The sequence below is a fragment of the Pelophylax lessonae genome (assembly GCF_965119305.1).
Source record: "Pelophylax lessonae genome assembly, chromosome: 6".
In the NCBI taxonomy this organism is placed as follows: Eukaryota; Metazoa; Chordata; class Amphibia; order Anura; family Ranidae; genus Pelophylax; species Pelophylax lessonae.
In genome coordinates, this window is record NC_138773.1 from 331312718 (window position 1) to 331333592 (window position 20875).

The following is a 20875-nucleotide window of genomic DNA, read 5'->3' on the forward strand; positions in this document are numbered from 1 at the left end:
CTCTGTGACCCCCAACTACAAGAAACGTCTGACCTCTGATTGCCAACAAGGGTTTCTCCACCAACTACTAAGGGGTCCAATACTTATTTTACTCATTAAAATGCAAATTAATTTATAACTTTTTTGAAATGAATTTTTCTGGATATTTTTGTTGTTATTCCGTCTCTCACTGGTAAAATAAACCGACCAATAAAATTATAGACTGATCATTGGTCAGTGGGAAAACCTACAAAATCAGCAGGGGGGGTCACATACTTTTTCCCCTCACTGTATAATCTACCAGCCAAGGTTTATGAAAAGCGCTGGCAGACAATCGGTTAAAGAGTATTCCATAGAATATTAGAATGTGATCTCCTCTGCCTGGGATGACATTGCTGCAGCGTGCCGTGTGTCCCCGGGCCGTATTGTGGAGGACGAGGTGCAGGGTGTCAGCAGCTGCGTCCCCGGAAGTGACTTCTGTATGTAGATAACGATCGGTTTCTGCCTCCAGCTACAATCGTACACAAGATACGGCTCGTCTATATACACCACCTCTACAATATACAGACAGTATACGGCTCATCTATATACACCACCTCTACATTATACAGACAGTATACGGCTCATCTATATACACCACCTCTACAATATACAGACAGTATACGGCTCATCTATATACACCACCTCTACAATATACAGACAGTATACGGCTCATCTATATACACCACCTCTACAATATACAGACAGTATACGGCTCATCTATATACACCACCTCTACAATATACAGACAGTATACGGCTCATCTATATACAGACAGTATACGGCTCATCTATATACATCACCTCTACAATATACAGACAGTATACGGCTCATCTATATACACCACCTCTACAATATACAGACAGTATACGGCTCATCTATATACAGACAGTATACGGCTCATCTATATACATCACCTCTACAATATACAGACAGTATACGGCTCATCTATATACACCACCTCTACAATATACAGACCGTATATGGCCCATCTGAGGAAGAGGCTAAGCCTCGAAACGCGTAAGCCTTTACAGCTTCAGGGGACGGTACACCCTTAGATCTCGATGCTGAAGATTGTGTACCATGTTTGATATGCTTTTATCAAGAACTCGTTTGTGAGTATTTTTACACATTTTATTTAAAAATCTTTTGAAGGATAATGCATAGGCCGATGCGCCCCCTTGTGTTTTATTGGTCATTTCCCATAGAAGCTGAGCAGCTATGGCGGTTATGTCTTTGGAAGAATGACCCAATCACCATTTAGTGTCATTATTATCACCTTCACAGGCATTTTGGCCCCGGGGATCTCATACTCCTCACTTCTCCTCCCTGATGGACTTCAGAGAGACATTTCTCAAAATTCCAGATCTAAAAGCTCCCCCCCCCCATAGAGGCCTGGGGGGACCTGAAAACTCCAACATATTACATAGTTACATAGTAGTTGAGGTTGAATAAAGACAACAGTCCATCCAGTTCCCCCTGTGTAGGTGTATGTGTGGCTGTAATCATCTCTCATACCCCTGAATGTTCTGATCCTTGAGATGTAAGTCTAAGAGTCTTTTGAAAGCCACCATACTACCCGCAGAAACCACCTCTTGTGGTAGAGAATTCCACAATCTTGTAGCCCTAACAGTAAAGAACCCCCCACGTTGCCTGAGGTTAAAACGCTTCTCCTCTAATTGCATTGTATGTCCTCGAGTCCTCATGCATTCCCTTCGACTGAATAGCTTTTTTTCTAATCTTAGATCCCCATTGAGATATTTATAAATTGCTATCATGTCCCCCCTCAGGCGTCTCTTCTCCAGGGAGAATAAATCAAGCGATTGCAGACGCTCTTCATAATTTAGGTCCTCCAATCCCCTAATCAGTTTAGTTGCCCTTCTCTGGACCCTCTCCAGCTCCAACACATCCCTCCTGAGGACTGGTGACCAGATATTCTCATCTCATAGATTTTTTTTTTCTCTGCTTCACTAATTTGTAACATTGTTGCAGGTTTAGTATTGCTGATCAGACAAACATTCCGTAAGATGGAATTGCTCCTTTGCTATCATTAATATCACGCATTGCGTCTCGCCAGCCCTTCAAATTCTTTTATAAAGCAGGTCCAAAAACACTTGTTGATCCCAGTGGCGTAGCGTGGGTTGTCAGCACCCGGGGCAAGACAAGTAATTTGCGCCCCCTAACCCGCGGGATTTTAGCACTCGAGTCTCTTCCACTAGATTAGTTAAAGAAACCCTTACCCCCTAAGCACATGTATTGTTTGTTATGAAAATATTGATGTAATTACTAATTCAAGTAAAATGCATCTAAAATACAAGTTTGAATGACCAGCATGCCCCCTTTCAATGCAGAGAGACCAGCGTGCCCCCTTTCAATGCAGAATGACCAGCGTGCCTCCTTTCAATGCAGAGAGACCAGCGTGCCCCCATTCAATGCAGAATGACCAGCGTGCCCCCTTTCAATGCAGAATGACCAGCGTGCCCCCTTTCAATGCAGAATGACCAGCGTGCCCCCTTTCAATGCAGAATGACCAGCGTGCCCCCTTTCATTGCAGAGAGACCAGCGTGCCCTCTTCAATGCAGAGAGACTTAACTGCAGCTTCTCCTCAGTTCCCCGCGGCTCCTCGAGTCCTCCCGCCTCCTCTTCGGCCAATGGCATGCATTGGCCTTTCGGACAATCAGGAAGCGGGTCTGGGACCCGCTTCCTGATTGGCCAGGAGGATCCGTGTGACAATAGCAAATTTTCATTCGCTATCGTAACACAATGGGTGGGCTCAGGGCGCACTGCTCTGTGCCCCGGGTCCACCCTTTTTTGAAGCCTGTTAGAGCCTCTGGCTCTAATCAGGTGATTAGAAAAAAAAAAAACCTATTATGTAACAGCGCCAGGCTGCTGACTTACTCGCAGCAAAATTGACCGAGCAGTGAGGAGAGGCAGCATAGGCGGGGCTTGGCTTGCAATGCCACCCCACCCTACACCAATGGACAGGTGAGGCACAGTCCAACCCCGCCCCGACGTGCCATTTTCAGCCATAGGGCGGCCGCGCTGGACAACTCCCAGCCTAAAGATGGAGGCAGCCGCAGACAGTGTGTGAACTGTGTATGTCAGAGTCAGACAGACAGAGTGACACTGCGGATGTGCCCCTCCAGATGTTGCGCCCGGTGCGGCTGCCCCCCCCGGCACCCCCCACGCTACGCCACTGGTTGATCCTGCCAGAATGTCAGCGCCCCTGTCCCTTCCTGTACACTGAACTCAGATCTCAATGTCATCAGCTTTTCCAGTTATCGGCTGTGAACTACAGAACACCTACTCCCATATTATGAAGTAGGGGAGAGAGGGAGGGGATTGTAATCAGCAAAGCGGCCTAGGGTGACAACACTGCTCCTCCATAGATACAGTAGAGTGAGTGAGCGTTGTCACCTTCTTATCTGGCTGCAAGTAGCCAGACGAGTTCCTTTAAATGCCCCGGAAAGCTCACAGGTGGAGTTCTGTAGTCTGGGGAGCCGGCGGGTTGGGTCTGCTGGAGTCGAGGTTTGGGAATATTGGAGATCTGAATTCCTGTGGCTGATCAGCAATCAGTTTGTTCTCTCAGCTAATCCAGGCGTTTTATGTGAAATCCGAGCTGGGATCGGATTATATTTATTCATATCAATGTGCGGCCTTTGTAAATATTTGTAAATAGAATCAACAAAACACACCAATGTTTACACTGAGCCGCTGATCCCCATGGCAAAAAAAAAAAAAAAAGAAGAAGGACTGCTCCCACCACCAGCACCTGTTACCTATGTCCAAGGAGCCCAGCACCGGCTGCCCGTTCCCTACCCCAGGGAGCCCAGCACCGGCTGCCCATTCCCTACCCCAGGGAGCCCAGCACCGGCTTCCCATTCCCTACCCCAGGGAGCCCAGCACCGGCTCCCCGTTCCCTACCCCAGGGAGCCCAGCACCGGCTCCCCGTTCCCTACCCCAGGGAGCCCAGCACCGGCTTCCCGTTCCCTACCCCAGGGAGCCCAGCACCGGCTTCCCGTTCCCTACCCCAGGGAGCCCAGCACCGGCTTCCCGTTCCCTACCCCAGGGAGCCCAGCACCGGCTTCCCGTTCCCTACCCCAGGGAGCCCAGCACCGGCTTCCCGTTCCCTACCCCAGGGAGCCCAGCACCGGCTTCCCGTTCCCTACCCCAGGGAGCCCAGCACCGGCTTCCCGTTCCCTACCCCAGGGAGCCCAGCACCGGCTTCCCGTTCCCTACCCAACAAGCCCAGCACCGGCTGCCCATTCCCTACCCCAGGGAGCCCACCACCGACTGCCCATTCCCTACCCCAGGGAGCCCACCACCGGCTGCCCGTTCCCTACCCAAGGAGCCCACCACCGACTGCCCATTCCCTACAACAAGGAGCACACCACCGACTGCCCATTCCCTACAACAAGGAGCACACCACCGGCTGCCCATTCCCTACCCCAATGAGCCCACCACCGGCTGCCCATTCCCTACCCCAATGAGCCCACCACCAGCTGCCCATTCCCTACCCCAAAGGAGCCAACCACCGCCAGCCCATTCCCTACCCCTAGGAGCCAACCACCGGCAGCCCATTCCCTTCCATTCCCGGCTGCCCATTTCATATATCACAGGGAGCTTACCACCAGCTGCCTATAACCTACCCCAGGGAGCCCACCACTGGCTACCTATCCCCTATCCCAGGGAGCTTATTAATGTCTACTTATTCCTTACTCCAGGGAGCCCATCACCCGCTGCCCATTCCTTAGCCCCAGGGAGTCCATCAGCTGCCCATTCTCTACCCCAGGGAGCCCATCACCAGCTGCCCATTCCCTATTGCAGGGAGTCCATCAGCCACTGCCTATTCTCTACCACCAGGGAGCCCAGCACCCACTGCCCATTCCTCAACCCAGGAAGCCCAAAACTTGTTACCCTTTCCATGCAGAAGGGAAGCCAGCACCTGCTATCCATTCCATACACCAGAGGGGTCATAGGGGAGAGAGGGAAAGGACTGGGCTTAGAAAGATGGTGGACTGAACTACCCACAGGCTGCCCCTGCCAGCCCCCCATAGCCTCATTGGGCTCTGACAGCAACTAACACCTTAAAATGGAATTGAATGACCTGCATCCACTAAGATGGAATCAATCTGCTTTGCAGCACCGAGGTCCCCGGGGGGGTGAATCCCAGCAAGGATGCTTCTTGCATGTTCTCCCTATGCCTGCGTGGGTTTCCTCCGGGTACCCCGGTTTCCTCCCACACTCCAAAGACATGCTAGTAAGATAATTGGCTCCTGTTTAAGTTGGCCCTATATGTTTATGTACAGTAAGTAAAGCTCTATGTAAATTGTCAGTGATAAAAACCAAAACATTCCAGAGAAGATAATCAGAGAGATGAGATGAAGGATTGGAATGTACTAAAGTAAGAAAAGTTAAAGATCCATTCTGTGCCGTCCCTCCAATCAATTTATTCTAGAGGAAATCTTCCCCCATTGGAGGGTTCTGCTTCTCATCTGCTACACATTTCCAGATGTTCCCAATAATTCATTTTTCAAAACTATCAGAAGTGCAAATTTAGGCCGTTTTTCAGCTCATAAAACTTTAATCTCTGAAGGTCTCAAAACGCCCAACAAGCAAAATCTCATTAATTTCAATGACCCCTGTTCACACATGAGGGTTTTGTCGCCTGAAGCTCAAAAAAGTACATGAGCTTCTTTAGCAGATTACAGGTGTTTTTATATATCAATGGCTGCCTCCAAACCAGAGGCGTAACTAGAATCTTCAGGGCCCGGTGCAAGAAACCATGAAGGACCCCCCGGACCCCTAGCCGGGGCTCTTCCCACTCATCCTGAGGCCCTTTACTCTCATGGGGGGGCCCCTTTATTACAGTCCCGCAGAGGGACCCTTTTACAAGTTCTGCAGTGGGCCCCTTTCCTGCCATCTTGGGGCCTCCATGGAATGCCAGGTCCCGGTTGCAAGTGTGACCTTTGCAATCCTGGAAGTTCACCCACTGGTGTCAGTAGTTTTTATTTTTTGGTATTTTAATTGTATGTTTTTTTTATAATTTTATTTTATTTTTTTTACAATGTCACTGACTATGACTCTGTCCATTCAGAAAAGGGAGGAGCTGGTAAATTACATATTTACCGACCCCTTCCTGGTTCTCTATTGTCACACATCCCCTGCAGCAGCCGGCAGGAGAGGCAAGGGAGCACGGGGGGGACCAGGGGAGCGCACAGGGGCCCAGAGACAGCAGAACACAAGTGAACTGGATAGGAGGAGTGGCGGGGGCGGCATACAGAGGAACCAATCTCCTCCATTTTCCCCCTGCAGCTACAGGAGGAAAAAGGGGGACAGTGATTTCTGCCCACCTCCTATCCAGGTGTACAGGGGAGCCGCACAGGCCCCCTGGAGCATGGGGCCCGGTTGCAATTGCGACCCCTGCAACCCCTGTAGTTACGCCCCTGTTCCAAACACCTGCAAAAAACGCCTGAAAAAAATGATACGCTCAGGTGTGACTGGAGCCTTAGTGACAGTTGGGACCAATCCATCTTCATTACAAAGGAAGAAGGAGAGGAGAAGAGGAAACCCATCCATGGAAGACACGCCAGTAATAAAAAACCTGAACAGAATCCCAGCTGACAATCAGCTTTGTTGTACAGACAGAAGAACATGGAGGCAATCTATCAGCTAAAAGAATTGTTAGCTCTGTGGGTGAGGTTTGTGACACATTTAATCCAGAAGATTTACTCCAAGTTGGAATGACAGTTTAGTCCGGCGAGTCACATGATGGGATCCTATTTTTGGCTCATTTGAACAATGAAATAATGGCGGAGTCACGTGGAGGGAGATATAAAGTTTCTCCCGATGAAGCAGCTCAGCGGTGAGTAACCCGGCCGTCATATCTGGAATCCATTATCACCCAATTATCTGAATAACTCGGCTGTGATCCGAGCCAATGATTATAATGGGCAGATTCCACCCCAGGGAGATTAATCTGATGACAGCTCTAATAACGTGTGTCAGTGTCCCTTCGGAGATCACCGCCATGACATTCCCAGCGCTGGAAGGAGGCCTGCGTCCCATGTAATAAAGGCCGAATAATAATAATAATAATAATAATAATAATAATAATGCCCAAATTTTTTGTTACAGTTTCACTTAAACTCTGCAGAACATTCCATCGCAGACTCAATTAAAGTGACACTAAACAATCTCCTAATTGTCCAATAATAATCCTTACACATCTGTGGACGGGAATCACTTTAGTTGGGGGGCTCGTGAACCCAGATTACCTTAGAGAGGTCAGGAAACTCCATGTCCAGCTCCCTAGGCCCCTCTTATGTGTAAGTCTATTAGGGGAAACCCCAGTTGGGTCTGCACTAATCGGACTCACTGTACAACCACACCGGACTCAGCATTTCTTGTTGCCCCGGTTATCCTGGGTTATATATGTGTGGTTTGTGTTGAAATAATGAAGGGGGCTCTTTCACTTAGGACAGTAATATTTATGAACAAGATCACTCAAGAAATATATTATGACACATTGTTTCAACCTTTTCAGGCTGTTTGTAGAAGTTTATCTCATAGACCATTGCTAGATAGTTTGAGGTGGGGGTGGGGTTTGTGATTGTTAAGTGCCTGTATCCCATTGTTTTATTGTTTGTCTGCCTTGGGATCAACCTATTATGGGATGTATATGTGGATTAGCTGCTAAAGGGGAGGGAGGGGGGATTGTCCCAGAGTGTATATCTCTTTGTGCCTGTGTTTGAATAAACAGTTCTTATGCTTCTTACCACCCTACACTGATGCTTCTTACCACCCTACACTGATGTCTCCACAAGTGACTTGATGGGCTAAGGGATCTTGGATTGTGCTGGTACCAGGCAAGGGGGAGGCTTATACGGCGGACATACTCTTCTTGAGTATCCATAACCTAAAGTGGAAGTACTTTGCATCTAAACACCACAAACCAAAAATGCTATTTAATTAATTCTTAATATTCAAGGCAAACTCATCCATGAATCCAGGTTTTAATCTATCCATGTCTCAAAGCTTTATTTTGCTGTGAAATAACTTTGAAAAACATCCCCATAGCATTTCCGGCTGTGGCCATCTTGAGTAAGGGCAGATGAATTGTGTAGCATTTACTTCCTGGAATCCATCTGCCCTTAGCTAACGCATGCAGGCAGGAGGGTGTGCTTAGCTGAGAATACCCCTCCCACCTTCCTCCCCTCCTGAAAACTCCTGGGATGTATGACATCATTTGCTTAGGCCTGAAAACCAGGAACTAACTCAAGAAATTATATATATATTATATATTCTGCACTTTAGGCCTATCTGGACCTCCATGAGCCAGATCCATCTCTTTTTTTCTTTATCCCCCCCATCTGCTGTCCTTCAATTTTTACCTAATACCCAACAGGTCAGGCTCTACCAACAAACCAAGTGGCTGGCACAACCCGAGACATGGCGGGCACACGCAGAGTATTGGGGGGCCCCAAGGGCCACATATTGGCAATCAGGGTAATATATTCAACTCTCATATTGGTTGTTGATGCATATTTGTTGTAAAAGTAAAAACTCGGATGACTTTATGTTTTATGACAATTCCATTCCAGGAACACGAGGGATTTTATTTCATGGAATGACTTTATATTTTTATAACATGTAATGAATTTATGTTTTATAATGTAACAAATTATAAAATCATTCCCTGAAATAAAAACGTAACAAATTCTCTGATATGTTTATTTCAGGGAATGATTTTATAATGTAACAAATTCTCTGAAATGTTTCCTTTGTAGTCAAAACAAAAAAATAAAGAGAGAAATCATTTCATTCTGTGTGGAATCTTCTGGTTTTCATTGTAACAAGTTATCGTCAGATTGTTACTTTGTATCTGCAGAAGCGCCAGAACTGGAGGTATGAAATATAAATCAGAGCATTCCCAAGGGAAAGGACTTCATTGTGTGTCATGGCTTGTTTTTGTGTCCTCAGTGTATTGTAGCTGTTCAGTGTCAAAAGGAAGGATTTTTATTCTCCCATAGGCCAAAAACATATCTTTAGTGCCCAGCGCAAACCCCACCAATCACACAGAAGATGTGTCTGAGATCATACATTTCCATACATTATACAATTCTCCTTTAGATTTACCAAAACCATATAACATGAGATCAAACCTAAACACCTCAATTTGTATGCAATCAGGCCAGTCCTTGCACTACATATTTGAAGGTAAATCTAAAGGAAGTTGAACAATAAATCTGTATAATGTATGGCCAGCGTCCTCTGCGCCTCCTCACATGCCGGAGAATCAGATTAACACACAGAAGACAAATATCAAACATGTAGTAAATTGTATATTCAGTGCAGACGCCGGGAACCTCCCAAGACATTTATTTGATCTCGATATCAGACGAAGTCAGAAATATCCAGATCCGCCCAGATATTCCAGTATGGAGGCTCCACCTTCCTCCCTGACAAGCAGACATTTTCCAGGCTTCGCACACAGCGAAGGTGGTGCAGTACAAGACTGTACACAGAAATTCTCAATGCACAGACCAATGGCTCCCAGGTATCGCACACAGTGAGGGTGGCGCAGTACAAGACTGTACACAGAAATTCTCAATGTACAAACAGAGGGCTCCCAGGTATCGCACACAGCGAGGGTGGCGCAGTACAAGACTGTACACAGAAATTCTCAATGTACAGAGGGCTCCCAGGTATCACACACAGCGAGGGTGGCGCAGTACAAGACTGTACATAGACAGAAATTCTCAATGTACAAACAGAGGGCTCCCAGGTATCGCACACAGCGAGGGTGGCGCAGTACAAGACAGTACACAGAAATTCTGAATGCACAAACCGATGGCTCCCAGGTATCGCACACAGTGAGGGTGGTGCAGTACAAGACTGTACACAGAAATTCTCAATGTACAAACAGAGGGCTCCCAGGTATCGCACACAGCGAGGGTGGTGCAGTACAAGACTGTACACAGAAATTCTCAATGTACAGACCGATGGCTCCCAGGTATCGCACACAGTGAGGGTGGCGCAGTACAAGACTGTACACAGAAATTCCCAATGTACAGAGGGCTCCCAGGTATCGCACACAGTGAGGGTGGCGCAGTACAAGACTGTACACAGAAATTCTCAATGTACAAACAGAGGGCTCCCAGGTATCGCACACAGCGAGGGTGGCGCAGTACAAGACAGTACACAGAAATTCTCAATGTACAAACAGACACGTAATCCATCAAAGTCACCAGATAATTCCTCCACTTGTCACTGACATTTATCATCTTTGTACTGCATCTATGAAGAAGCAGTGTTGTCACCCAAGTACAGGTGGTGTTAGGTCTACAGAAAACCTCCTCTACATTGGGGGGGGGGGGGGGGCGGGGGGTGTAGTCAACATAAATATACTGGGAACAATGTATCCGATAACATTGGAGCGCAGGCAGAGGGCACAATCTGTGACCCCACTGGACAGATCTTTTCCTCACTTCCTGTCCCCATGACAGGGAATAGGGAGGGGGGGGGTAGGAAGGCGCAGACAGAGGTTATAAAATTGTCAGAAGTTTTAGCCCTTCTTCACTCCAATAATTATCTGTTTGTGTTCCCATCAAGGAGCTCCCCCATAATTTCCCAAGGCAGGGAGATTCCGCTTTTAGTAACAAGGGGACATGCCCTTCAAAATTATCAGGTCACATTACGACTTCGAAAAACAATTCTAGATCATGGGAATCTGTGGGGACCCCCACACTGTTATTTACACAGGAAGAGTGTCCCAATCAAGGTGGCAGCGATTGCCTGCGATCAGCAGGAATTCTGAAGTCAGATCTTCTTGATTGGGAAGGTCATGGGCGGGGGTCGTTGGGTACAGGGTCATGCTCTCCCTAAAGACCCGGGCCCCGTAGAAGCTGCATGGACTGCTATGGCTGAGTACATGTACATTAATGGAACACATGAGAATGGGAACCACAAGTTAGTCAGATTGCCACAAAGTTTCTGCCCAGATTCTGCCCGCGGCGACTTTTGGGGGCATCAAGACCTTTCTGAGGGGGATCACCACCACAACCACCCAGAGTAATGAATCCGCTGCATGCCTGATGTTTATTGCAACTTGTATGGTCACCACAGAGATGCAGGAGATTCAGCCAATGATAGAATCTCACAGATCACATGACCATCTTCCCCCATTCTCTCCCCGGTCACTGTGACTGGTGAACTCCAATGGGAACATTTCTAAATACAAAGTAACAATGATCTGACTCTTCTTTCATAAATTCTCTGAACATTCCCCGATAACAGTGAGGCTGGTTCCGACCAGAAGAGCGATGTGACAATGACTGATGGTGGCCGGGCCTATTATAGGTGGAGTCACCCAATCCCAGGGGTATAACTATGACAATGATTGATGGTGGCCGGGTCTATTATGGGTGGAGACCCCAATCCCAGGGGTATAACTATGACAATGATTGATGGCGGCCGGGCCTATTATGGGTGGAGACCCCAATCCCAGGGGTATAACTATGACAATGATTGATGGCGGCCGGGTCTATTATGGGTGGAGACCCCAATCCCAGGGGTATAACTAGGACAATGATTGATGGCGGCCGGGTCTATTATGGGTGGAGACCCCAATCCCAGGGGTATAACTAGGACAATGATTGATGGTGGCTGGGTCTATTATGGGTGGAGGCCCCCCCCCCCCCAATCCCAGGGGTAGAACTAGGACAATGATTGATAGCGGCCAGGTCTATTATGGGTGGAGCCCCTAGTTCCAGAGGTGAACTCTGATCAGGGAAATTGCAGGGAATGCCTCGCCATAAAGAGCCGTATACTGTTTTTATATAATTGGAGTAATGTCATAAATCAACATTCCAGATATATGAGGCCATAACGCAGAACAGTCATACAGGAAACCATCTACTGCACGTGTTCTGTGCCTGGTCACATGACTGCGCCATGGCAGAAACCATTTAAATAAACATGCTCTGTAGTTGGTCACCCGACCATGCCATGGTGGAATCCATTTATTGCATGTACTCTGTGATTGGTAATATGACCGTGCCATAGCGGAAACCATTTATTACATGTACTCTGTGGCTGGTCATGTGACCATGCCTCGGCAGAAATCATACACAGGCTCTTTGGCTGGTCACATGACAGGTCATGTGATCAATTACAGAGCACATGAAATAAATTATTTCTGCTCTAAGCCGTTGTTCCGTGAAAATTACCTACCCGTGAGAAAAACCTACCCCCGTCACTTCCGGTGCACCCTCAGTGTGTATAACGCGGCCGTTACATTACAACAGCTGCCCTACAATATGAATCATCTCCGCTCCTTCCCCTGACACTTCACTGATGTCGGCTAGTAAATATAAAAGCGGCGGCGGGTGTATGAGAAGATACATAACGGAGCCGCCAGCCGCTTTTATATTTACTAGCCGACATCAGTGAAGTGTCAGGGGAAGGAGCGGAGATGATTCATATTGTAGGGCAGCTGTTGTAATGTCACCGCCGCGTGGGTAGGTTTTTTTCACGGACACCCTAATACTTTCATACTACTGCGCATGCCCTGTAGTCAGCTCCTTATCTTTTTCATTAGGTCTCCGGGGCTCTGAGCATGCGCACTGCTGCGCTGCTCAGCTGTTCATGCCCGGAAGTGACGAGGGTAGGTTTTTCTCACGGGGTAGGTAATTCTCACGTTACACCGTCCCTCGGGGGAAGCCAATCCCTCCATTCTGAATGTTGCTCAGTATTCATCCTCTGGGGAGTCCTTATAGGGGTTATGGTCTTCCACTCATCACTATATATGAGTGGAATATCTGGTGTGATGGGGGTCCTTATGGGGGAAGGGGGGGGGTCATTGTCCTCTTTCCATCACACTGGATATTCAACCTAGTGATGAAAGGAGGACAATGACCCCTATCACACCAAATATTGCATTTAGAGATCAATGGAGGACAATGAGCCCTATAGGGACGTCCATCGTATAGTGATGGAGGTCCCCATGGAGGAGATCATTGTCCTCCTATTACTACGAGAGGAACATCCACTGTGATGGAGGTCCTTATAGGGCAGTGATGGGGAACCTTGGCACCCCAGATGTTTTGGAACTACATTTACATTTTACAGTAAGGTCAATAAGATTGTGGAACTCTCTACCACAAATGGTGGTAACTGCGGGGAGTATGGGTACTTTTAAAAGATTCTTGGACATACATCTCTAAAATCAGAACATTCAGGGGTATGAGAGATGATTACGGCCACACACACCTACACAGGGGAACTGGATGGACTATTGTCTTTATTCAACCTCAACTACTATGTAACTATGTTGTTTCAAAACATCTGGGATGACAAGGTTTGCCATCACTGCTATAGGGGGTCATTGTCCTCCATTGATCTATAAATGACTGGAATATCAGGTGTGATGTGGGTCCCTATAGGGGGGGTCACCGTCTTTCTGCCATCACTATAGGAGTGGAATATCTGGTGTGATGGGGGTCCCTATAGGGGGGGGGGGGGTCACCGTCTTTCTCCCATCACTATAGGAGTGGAATATCTGGTGTGATGGGGGTCCCTATAGGGGGGTCACCATCTTTCTGCCATCACTATAGGAGTGGAATATCTGGTGTGATGGGGGTCCCTATAGGGGGGTCACCGTCTTTCTGCCATCACTATAGGAGTGGAATATCTGGTGTGATGGGGGTCCCTATAGGGGGGTCACCGTCTTTCTGCCATCACTATAGGAGTGGAATATCTGGTGTGATGGGGGTCCCTATAGGGGGGTCACCATCTTTCTGCCATCACTATAGGAGTGGAATATCTGGTGTGATGGGGGTCCCTATAGGGGGGTCACCATCTTTCTGCCATCACTATAGGAGTGGAATATCTGGTGCGATGGGGGTCCTTATAGGCGGTTATTATCCTTCCATCACACTGGATTTTCCACTCATATGGTGATGGAAGGAGGACAATGACCCCCTCTACAGGGTCCTCATCAAACTAAATATTTCACTTGTATAAAGATGAATGGCGGACAATGACCCCCTATAAGAACCTCCATCACACTGGATATTCTACTCATACAGTATAGTGATGGAAGGAGTACAATGACCCTCCATAAGGACCTCCATCACACTGGATATTAAACTCACATTGAGATAGAAGGTTAATGATCCCCTATAGGGCCCCCAACACATTGGATATTCCACTTATCTAGTGATGAATGGAGGACAATGACCCCTATATGGACCCTTATCAAAAACCGGATATTCCACTCCTATGGATGGAAGGAGGACAATGACTCCCTATAGGGACCCTCATCATACCAGATATTCGATCCATACACTACAGTGATAGAAGGAGGACAATGTCGCCCTATATGGGGTCACTGTCCACTTTCAATCATTATATGAGTGGAATATTGGGTGTGATGGGGGTCCGCAAAGGGGCCCATTGTCCACCATTCATCACTATACGAGTTGAATATCTAGTGTGATGCGGGCCCTTATAGGGGGTCATTGTCCTCTTTCCATCACACTGGATATTTCACACATACAGCATAGTGGTGGAAGGAGGACACTGACACCCTATAAAAAGGACCTCCATCACACTCAATATCAAACTCACATTGAGACGGAAGGAGGGTGACGATCCCCTACAGGGCTCCCATCACACCGGATATTCCACTCATAGTGATGAATGGAAGACAATGGCCTCTATATGGACCCTCATCACACCAGATATTCCACTCATATAGAGATGGAAGGAGGACAATGACCCCCCTATAGGGACCTTCATCATACTAGATATAAGATCCTTACAGTACAGTGATAGAAGAAGGACAATGTTACCCTATAGGGGGTCATTGTCCACTTTCAATCACTAAATGAGTGGAATATCTGGTATGACGGAGGTCCACATAGGGGGTCATTTTCCACCATTCATCACTAGATGAGTGGACTATCCAGTGTGATATGGCCCCTTATAGGGGGTCATTGTCCTCTTTCCATCATACTGGATATTTCACACATACAGTATAGTGGTGGAAGGAGGACAATGACCCCCAATAAAGGACCTCCATCACACTGAACATCAAACTCACATTGAGGTAAAAGGAGGGGGATGACCCCCTATAGGGCCCCCATCACACCGGATATTCCACTCATAGTGATGAATGGAGGACAATGGCCCTCCTCATACTCCTCACACAGGAAAAGCAGGACGGTAATGACAGGGTGAGGCACGAGGCACGATTCTTCACATTCCTTCCTAAATTCCTGATTTACACACCTCACCCGATTACTCTTCACTAATAGCATGAGATATGCGACATGCTGGCTGTAAAGAGAACCGGTCATTCCTTCGCCACCAGAAGGTGCGTCATACGACGCACACCCCGCCAGGTGCCAGCGATCACCAACAGTCTACGTCATATGTGCCATTCTGGAAGAGATTTCCCGCCAACTTACTATTCTATTTACATTGTATCCTTATCCTTTCAAGTGCCAAAACCCCGACCACAAATCCTCACCACTCACCAAATAAGCAACAAAGCGTCAATGGCGGGTTCAAATAACGATTTACCCTTTAAGGTTAAAGACCAGTAAGGCTCGGGGGAGGGGGGCGGTAGTGAGCGCTCTTTATTACAGAAGTCTCACACTGGGAGAAATACACAAAGCTCGCCAAGGTTCAAGAAAAATGCACATGACCGATGGATTTATTATACCGGAGTTCAGCTTTAAGGGTCAGGTGGAAGGTAAAACGTTATTAGAGGGCAGAGTGCAATGGTCAGGTTGGGGCAGTGGGGGTCGCTATGGGGGTGCGGACCACACCCGGGTAACACCCCCCCACAGGGTGGTGACACCAAGTAAGAAGTGATATCCAACCGCGATGGCGTTACCCTCATTTGTGACAGGGAGTGCTGGAAGAGAGAAAGAAGTCTCCCCTCCCCCCATCCCAGTTCCCACTTGAAAACTTGTCGGTCCCTGCACTCAGCTCCAGCCAGGTTCAGCAGCCACAGTGGCGGGAGATGAAGTCACCTGTCGGTGGCCCTGGTCGGCTCTTTAAATCAGAGCAGCACCGGGCCGGCTTCTGCTGGTCAGGAAGGGTTGGGGGGAGGGGAGCAGCTCCTCATGTCCATTCGCCACTTTTTCTCCAATACCTGCAGCATGGCAGACTATCTGATCAGCCGCGGGATCAACTACATCCCAGATGATGGGTTCAGTGCACAGCAACTGTTCAGTGCCAGAGATGGACTGACCTACAAGTGACTCTGTCCTGGCCCAAAACCCCACAGTCCCTGGAGACCCTCATAGACCTAGGTGACCATGTAATCCCCAGAGACTCTATAGTTTCTTGAGATCCCACAGTTCCAGGTGGTTCTATAGTCCCTGCTGATCCCACAGTCCCAAACAAACCCCATAGATCCAGGAGATCCCGCAATTTCAGATGATGCCATCATCTCAAGTAATCCAATGTTCTAGGAGGCCACAAAGCCCAAGATGGCCCCACAGTTTCAGGAGACTCCATAGATCCAGGTGATCCCAAAGTTCCTTGTGGCTCTTTAGTCTGAGGTGATCTTGAAGTTTCAGATGATCGGATGCAGGGGTCCGATGTGATCCACAGTTACAGGTGGGCCCAAAGCCCCAGATGGCTCCTCGGTCTCAGGAGATCTTTCAGTTTGCAGGCAGCCCTTTAGTCCCATGTGATCCCACAATTTCAGATGATCCAGGCGATCCACTGTTCCAGGGTGCCCCTTAATCTCCCCCTCATCTCCCCTTCTCAAGTCATTTTCATGGAATTCTTTAGGGATCGTTGATATGAAATATTAGCACAAATAAAATACACTTTACATCAGTGGTCCTCAACTGCAGTCCTCGGGGCCCACTAACAGGCCAAATTTTAAGTATTACCTTGGGGAGATGCAGACTAGAATACTGCAATCACTGAGCAGCAAATGAGATCACCTGGGATGTAATTTAGTTATCTTGCAAACCTGGCCTGTTAGTGGGCCCTGAGGACCAGAGTTGAGGACCACTGCTCTACATGACACAATACTCAATTCATAAAGTATCTTTATTGTAGCCGGACTGGCAGCCTGGGATCTCGGTGAGATCAGCGAGTCCTGATAAAGGGGGGGGGGGGGGGAGATCAGTGAGCCCTGATAAGGGGGGGGGGTTGGGGAGTAAACCCAGATAAGGGGGGGGGGGGAGAGATCAGTAAACCCTGATAAGGGGGGTAGAGATCAGTAAACCCTGATAAGGGGGGGGGGGGTGGTAGAGATCAGTAAACCCTGATAAGGGGGGGGAGAGATCAGTGAGCCCTGATAAGGAGCGGAGAGATCAGTGAGCCCTGATAAGGGGCAGGGAGAGATCAGTGAGCCCTGATAAGGGGGGGGGGGGGGTTGGGGAGTAAACCCAGATAAGGGGGGGTAGAGATCAGTAAACCCTGATAAGGGGGGGGGGAGAGATCAGTAAACCCTGATAAGGGGGGGGGGAGAGATCAGTAAACCCTGATAAGGGGCGGAGAGATCAGTGAGCCCTGATAAGGGGTGGAGAGATCAGTGAGCCCTGATAAGGGGCGGAGAGATCAGTGAGCCCTGATAAGGGGCGGAGAGATCAGTGAGCCCTGATAAAGGGGGGGGGGAGAGATCAGTGAGCCCTGATAAAGGGGGGGGGAGAGATCAGTGAGCCCTGATAAAGGGGGGGGGAGAGATCAGCGAGCCCTGATAAAGGGGGGGGGGGAGAGATCAGTGAGCCCTGATAAAGGGGGGGGGGGGGGGAGAGATCAGTGAGCCCTGATTAAAGGGGGGAGGAGAGATCAGTGAGCCCTGATTAAAGGGGGGAGGAGAGATCAGTGAGCCCTGATTAAAGGGGGGGGGGATCAGTGAGCCCTGATTAAAGGGGGGGGGGGGATCAGTGAGCCCTGATAAAGGGGGGGGGGGAATCAGTGAGCCCTGATAAAGGGGGGGGGGGAATCAGTGAGCCCTGATAAAGGGGGGGGGGAATCAGTGAGCCCTGATAAAGGGGGGGGGGAATCAGTGAGCCCTGATAAGGGGGGGGGGAATCAGTGAGCCCTGATAAGGGGGGGGGGATCAGTGAGCCCTGATAAAGGGGGGGGGCAGCGAGCCCTGATAAAGGGGGGGAGCAGCGAGCCCTGATAAAGGGGGGGAGCAGCGAGCCCTGATAAAGGGGGGGAGCAGCGAGCCCTGATGAATGGGGATTAATGAGCCATAAAACGCGTTGGTTAAATCCTCAAACTTGCTGTCAAAATAAATAAACTTTTTCTGGACTTAATACAATTCTTTTCATCCTTTTTTATATTGCAGCAATCTAACTTCTTTTAAAATCTCATTGAACGCTCAATGGATCTCTGAAAATAACTGTCACTTTGTGTAAAATAAGGCTCCTCATCCACGCCTGTTAGCTTTGTGCATGGAACCTATGATGCATGCAGTGAATCTCCACACTGGCCACTCTGTGCACAGAAGCTGGCAATCTACACAGATAGGCAGTGCTGATAAGGGAGGCCTCCGCTCAGGTACTGACATTCGTCCCTCGTGGTCAGTGATTAGGGGACATTCCTCAATTCGTTATTGGAACGGATGAGATCAGGGCTGGTGACACCAAGGCACACACATCCTGGGAATGGAAATTGGGGGAAGAGAACCGGTCGCTGATCTGAAAGCAGCCTCATTGTTTATAGAAGATTCAAATATGTTGGTGACTTAACAAGAGCAGAGAGGACTGCGCCCAAACAATCACATGGAGAGCTGTACATTGATAATTATAATAGACAGAGTGGTTCCACCCTCAGTCCCTACGATCCCATACATACAGTACAGACCGAAAGTTTGGACACACATTCTCATTCAAAGAGTTTTCTTTATTTCCATGACTATGAAAATTGTAGAGTCACTTCAAGAGGAGTCACCTGAAATGGTTTTCACTTCACAGGTGTGCCCTGTCAGGTGTAATAAGTGTGATTTCTTGCCTTATAAATGGGGGGTTGGGACCATCAGAAGTCAGGTGGATACACAGCTGATCGTCCTACTGAATAGACTGTTAGAATTTGTATTATGGCAAGAAGTACAGGAAAACGAGTGGCCATCATTACTTTAAGAAATGAAGGTCAGTCAGTCCAAAAAATTGGGAAAACTTTGAAAGTGTCCCCAAGTGCAGTCACAAAAACCATCAAGCGCTACAAAGAAAGTGGCTGACATGCGGAGCGCCCCAGGAAAGGAAGACCAAGAGTCACCTCTGCTGCGGAGGAGAAGTTCATCAGAGTCTCCAGCCTCAGAAATCGCTGAGATTAGAGACCAGGTCAATGGCACACGGAGTTCTAGCAGCAGACACATCTCTAGGACAACTGTTAGAGGAGAATGTGTGAATCCGGCCTTCATGGTAGAATATCTGCTAGGAAACCACTGCTAAAGAAAGGCAACAAGCAGAAGAGACCACAAGGAATGGACATTAGACCGGTGGAAATCTGTGCTTTGGTCTGAGGAGTCCAAATTTGAGATCTTTGGTTCCAACCACCGTGTCTTTGTGCGACGCAGAAAAGGTGAACGGATGGACTCTACATGCCTGGTTCCCACTGTGAAGCATGGAGGAGGAGGTGTGATGGTGTGGGGGAGGAGGAGGTGTGATGGTGTGGGGGTGCTTTGCTGGTGACACTGTTGGGGATTTATTCAAAATTGAAGGCATACTGAACCAGCATGGCTACCACAGCATCTTGCAGCGGCATGCGATTCCATCCGGTTTGCGTTTAGTTGGACCATCATTTATTTTTCAACAGGACAATGACCCCAAACACACCTCCAGGCTGTGTAAGAGCTATTATACCAAGAAGGAGAGTGATGGGGTGCTGCGCCATGTGACCTGGCCTCCTCTGTCACCGGACCTCAACCAATCCAGATGGTTTGTGGTGAGCTGGACTGCAGAGTGAAGGCAAAAGGGCCAACAAGTGCTGAGCATCTCTGGGAACTCCTTCAAGACTGTTGGAAGACCATTTCAGATGACTCCTCTAGAAGTGACTCTACAATTATCATAGTCATGAAAATAAAGAAAACTCTTTGAATGAGAAGGTGTGTCCAAACTTTTGGTCTGTACTGTATATAATAGAGTGTGACCGCCCTCAGTCCCTACGATCCCATACATATATAATAGAGTGTGACCGCCCTCAGTCCCTACGATCCCATACATATATAATAGAGTGTGACCGCCCTCAGTCCCTACGATCCCATACATATATAATAGAGTGTGACCGCCCTCAGTCCCTACGATTCCATACATATATAATAGAGTGTGACCGGCCTCAGTCCCTACGATTCCATACATATATAATAGAGTGTGACCGGCCTCAGTCCCTACGATCCCATACATATATAATAGAGTGTGACCGCCCTCAGTCCCTACGATCCCATACATATATAATAGAGTGTGACCGCCCTCAGTCCCTACGATTCCATACATATATAATAGAGTGTGACCGGCCTCAGTCCCTACGATTCCATACATATATAATAGAGTGTGACCGGCCTCAGTCCCTACGATCCCATACATATATAATAGAATGTGACCGCCCTCAGTCCCTACGATCCCATACATATATAATAGAGTGTGACCGCCCTCAGTCCCTACGATCCCATACATATATAATAGAGTGTGACCGCCCTCAGTCCCTACGATCCCATACATATATAATAGAGTGTGACCGCCCTCAGTCCCTACGATTCCATACATATATAATAGAGTGTGACCGCCGGCACACCTGCCGGCTCTGACCCTTCGCTGCCTCTGCTTTGTTTTTATGGTTGGAAACCATCAACTCATCCGACACGAGAGAGTAATAA

The 20875-nt window shown here is 48.2% G+C and overlaps 1 protein-coding gene across 1 annotated transcript in view; it reads right to left on the bottom strand.

The window, feature by feature from the left end:
- The window catches only part of ESYT3 (extended synaptotagmin 3), an 81808-nt gene that overhangs the window by 55305 nt on the left and 5628 nt on the right, over positions 1–20875 (bottom strand). The window lies entirely within an intron of this gene.